The sequence below is a fragment of the Schistocerca americana genome, chromosome 3 (genome assembly GCF_021461395.2).
Source record: "Schistocerca americana isolate TAMUIC-IGC-003095 chromosome 3, iqSchAmer2.1, whole genome shotgun sequence".
NCBI lineage: Eukaryota > Metazoa > Arthropoda > Insecta > Orthoptera > Acrididae > Schistocerca > Schistocerca americana.
Genome location: NC_060121.1, coordinates 981,022,962 through 981,027,466, shown reverse-complemented (window position 1 = coordinate 981,027,466; position 4,505 = coordinate 981,022,962). Strand labels below are relative to the sequence as shown.

Genomic DNA, 4,505 nt, shown 5'->3' with positions numbered 1-4,505 from the left:
TTTATGTCTGCTAACACGTAAAATCCAGACCACGCCCACTTTCCACAGTATTTAGGCCGCTCTTCGACGTCCAACTCGTCAGTCGGCAAGACTCAGCACAACCAGGAGCACCTCCGAAGATGTCCAACGTAGCTTTGGATGAAACGTCAGGGATTGAAGAGGTCCATGGACCACGGCCATACAACCCGGAAAAATTCTCAGCAGCGGAATCATCCGGTCGTGAAAGTCTTCTTTGTATGACTACACCAGCAAACTTTCATGTGCTTGACTCCTGAATCTATCCACAGTCGCAGCGAAGGCGTGACTTGAAGTGATGTGGAGGTGCTGTTGGTAGCAACCGTGATTGAATTGCAGCCTCGCAATGGTCTTTACAAACCGCCTCTTGTTCCCTTTTCTAGTAGAGTTACATTACACATCGCTCATTTCAGCGTCCCATGGCGCTTTCGTTGCATGTGGATGGATTTTTCTGTTCCAGGTGGGCATGTACAAATGTTCGGTCTCCGACTATTTGTTTGTTCTGTTTCTTTCTGACCATATCTCCGTCTACAGCAGTTAGGTACCCAGGTAGATTTCATCTCTGTTGTATTACTTTCTTTGCAGTTGGTCGGCCTTTTCATTCCCCACAATCGCGGCTTGCTCCTTGATCCATACAAATTCTGAATTCTGCACACGAGTGTTAAATAACCGCGGTTACTCTAAGATAGCGTTGTATTTGTTTCTGCTTGACTAATTCTCGTAATTAATGTTTTTGCAGATGTAGCAACACGGCGTTAAACGAAATTCGGTGAAGCAAGGGACTGTTGGTGTTTAACATTTCTTCATTGGAGTCGGACCATTGAGTTGTGTAGCGCAGGTATTGGGAAAAAACAGTCCCGATATGAAGATGGTATCTATTCTTTCGGACATGTCCCGGTCGGGGCACATATTTTCAGCTGTCCCTGTTGATGTATATCAACGCCTGTCGACAGCTTAGGGTGTTGATTTAATTGTCATTACATTCTAAGAGAGCTGCACGGTCACCGATGGTATGTGTTCTTTCGGACATGACCATCTTCATATAGTTAAGGGTAACCGGCCATTGACCTTCTTCTGTGCTCGATGCACACGCATTGCGCGAACTCTTACGCGAGTAATGAGTGTAATGGGCGGGGGCACTACGAATGTAGTGTGTGGACATTAAGTAGGGACCGTGGGTCTCACAGGGAGCGTGCAAGGGATAAATCCCTGCAGTCGCACTATCCTCTCTGCCCTCGGTGGCTCAGATGGATAGAGCGTCTGCCATGTAAGCAGGAGATCCCGGGTTCGAGTCCCAGTCGGGGCACACATTTTCAACTGTCCCCGTTGATGTATATTAACGCCTGTCGACAGCTTAGGGTCTTGATTTAATTATTATTACAAAACCGTACCGAGGTTACATGCGCACCTCGCAGGACTGTCAAAACTGCGCTTCCCCTCAATTCCCACCCCCACCCCACCCCCCTCTCATCCTCGGAAAGCCTAACTTTACTTCTGCAGTTTCTTCTACGCATATTTAACAAGTTTTAATTTTGTAAATAGATATAATAAGGAGTACAGTGAATCGACTGTCCAGTGGGATTTGGTGGAAGAATTATCACAGTGATTATCAAAGAACGTTAAGATCTTCCACGCTTTCATTCGCAGTAGAATAACAACAAAATACCTAATAAGTAAGTAAGGCCTACTTCTGATGTATTAGGACACAAGAAGCCGGAGAAGTGCAAGGGGACGATTGGCAGAGCGTAAGTATGTTCACACAAGGTGTAGGTGAACAGAGGATAGCTGTCTACAAGCATAACAACTAACAGTCTCAGAAGGCTTATTACTTAATTCCCTTTTCTATTTCCGCAGTAGGTCGTACCAGCTGAAACTTGGGAGCAGCAAAATACTGGCTGGAAGGACAAGCAAGCTACATAACCTCTCTGCCTGTTTTGCTTGCTTCTTACACCGTCGCTTCTCTCGCCAGCACTGTAGCGAAGCAGCAGCAAGAAAGCCATTGTTAAACACGGGCGATCTCTGTAAGCGACCGCTGTGTGGACAAAGCGCACTATTTCCGTGTAGACCACGCTAGCGATAGGCGAGCGTCGGTTTGTAGTCGTTTGGACGAAACGACACTGCAGATCTTGCACTGTGACAAGAGAATGCGCCTACAGTGGCAAACTGAGGGAAAATCTTCTTCTCGTAGACACAAAATAGCAACGCGAGGTTTAGTAGAACTTACGTGCCTATTCAGGAAAAAAAACCTCACGGTATTCTTCTTAATCGGTTTAGAAGAAAACCGCAGGAAACTAATAGTACTGTTCCAACTGTACATCGAAGAAGCAACTACAGAAATAAAAGAAATGTTCAGTGGTTGGATTAATACTCCGAGCGAAAGGGCGTCAGTGATAAGATTTGCTGATGATAGTGCTATCCTGAGTGAAGATGAAATTACTCGACCTGTTGAATGTAATGAACAGTCTGATGGGTACAGAATATGAACTGAGGATAAAGAGAAGAAAGAGGAAAGTAAAGAGTAGTAGCAAATATGACGTCAATAATAAACTTAACATCAAAATTGGTCATATAATGTAAGCTTTCACGGCTGATACCGACATCACTTAAAACTTCCGGACGAATAAGCCGTGGTCGATGTATAAATCTTCCTCCTATCTTTTCCTTTCCTACTACGGGGGACATGTTCAGAGGTAAAGTGGCGGACTCACGGCCTATTAACCCGGGAGTTTTAAATGATAACATCAAAATTGGTGACGAAGAAGTAGGTGAAGTGATAATTAATTGAAACCCTCAGCTGCCGACAGGTGTTGTTGATATACCACAATGGGGACAGCTGAAAATGTGTGCCCCGACCGGGACTCTAACGCGGGATCTCCTGCTTACATGGCAGACGCTCTATCCATCTGAGCCACCGAGGACACAGACGAATAGCGCGACTGCAGGGACTTATCCCTCGCACGCTGCCCGGGAGACCCACATTCCCAACTGTCCACAATCTACATACGTAATTTACCTATAGATACTTTGCCCATCCAGTCGTTACTCGAGCCCACTTAATTATCGTTTATTCTAGAGACGCTGCACGTTCATCAATGGTATCCGTTCTTTCGAGAACAGTTACTATCTTCATATGTAAGTAGATGAAGTGTTCAGGAAAATAGCACATCGGTCTTAATTTCTGAGCATGTTCAGTTGGAGGACAGCATTGTACGGTAGTGAATTATGGAGTGCGAGAAAACCGGAAAAGAAGAGAATCGAAGAGTCTGAGAGGAGGTGCTGTAGAAGAATGTTGAAAATTAGGTGGAATGATGAGGTAAGACATGAGTAGGTATCTAGACAGAATCGGCGAAGGCACGAACAAATGGAGAGTAATGATAAGAAGAAGAGAAAGGATAATAGGACACGTGTTTTAAGGAACAGCTTCGGCGGCTCTTGAGTAAGCCGTAGAGGAAGAGATTGCAATATATCCAATAAATATGTGCGGTCATTGAGCGCAAGTGCTACTCTGAAATGACTTGGATGATTACAGGAGAGGAATTCATGGCGGGCCGCGTCATAACAAAAAGAATTGCGAATCTGTACACCCATTAAAAAAGCTGAAGCGGACAAGGAGCTTCTTGATGTGAAAAGTCTTTTCTACTCTCGCGGAAACCTCTACCGTCTCCTTTGGATGCTCGTAAAGGACGGTTAATGATGTGAGACTGCCAACGTCTTCCGCTTTAGGGAAGCGTTATAGTGGTTAGAGAGGTATATCCTTGAAGGACTCAGGGCGTTTGCGGCGCACCATTATCTTATATTACGTCCTCCACGGCTCGTACAGCCGAGGTCCTCATGTCTCATAGCACTTGCTGGGTATAAACTTTGCGTCGTTTCGCCGGCCATGATGCACTTCAGACGGCAAACTCACAGCGAGAGTAATTAAGAACGATGAATCTTCTTTTTCATTTTCTTCTCATCGCTCCGTCCATTTACCACCACTTGATGTTTCATTTCTTGAAGTCGAAGTTCCCATCTGGCGTACGTCTCAGTGAGAGCTTCGAAGAACGAATTAAATAATAAAATCATGATCATCATTTAAGACTGATTATGCCTTTCAGCGTTCAGTCTGGAGCATAGTCCCCCTTATACAGTTCCTCCATGATCCCCTATTTAGTGCTAACATTGGTGCCTCTTCTGATGTTAAGCCTATTACTTCAAAATCATTCTTAACCGAATCCAGGTACCTTCTCCTTGGTCTGCCCCGACTCCTCCTACCCTCTACTGCTGAACCCATGAGTCTCTTGGGTAACCTTGCTTCTCCCATGCGTGTAACATGACCCCACCATCTAAGCCTGTTCGCCCTGACTGCTACATCTATAGAGTTCATTCCCAGTTTTTCTTTGATTTCCTCATTGTGGACACCCTCCTGCCATTGTTCCCATCTACTAGTACCTGCAATCATCCTAGCTACTTTCATATCCGTAACCTCAACTTTATTGATAAGGTAACCT

The 4,505-nt window shown here is 45.1% G+C and overlaps 1 non-coding gene across 1 annotated transcript; it reads left to right on the top strand.

Annotated features, from left to right (window-relative positions):
- Positions 1–1,246: 1,246 nt before the first annotated feature.
- On the top strand, positions 1,247–1,321 carry Trnat-ugu. The gene has a single exon. It is a non-coding gene; the product is annotated as a tRNA-Thr (tRNA).
- The last annotated feature ends 3,184 nt before the right edge of the window (positions 1,322–4,505 follow it).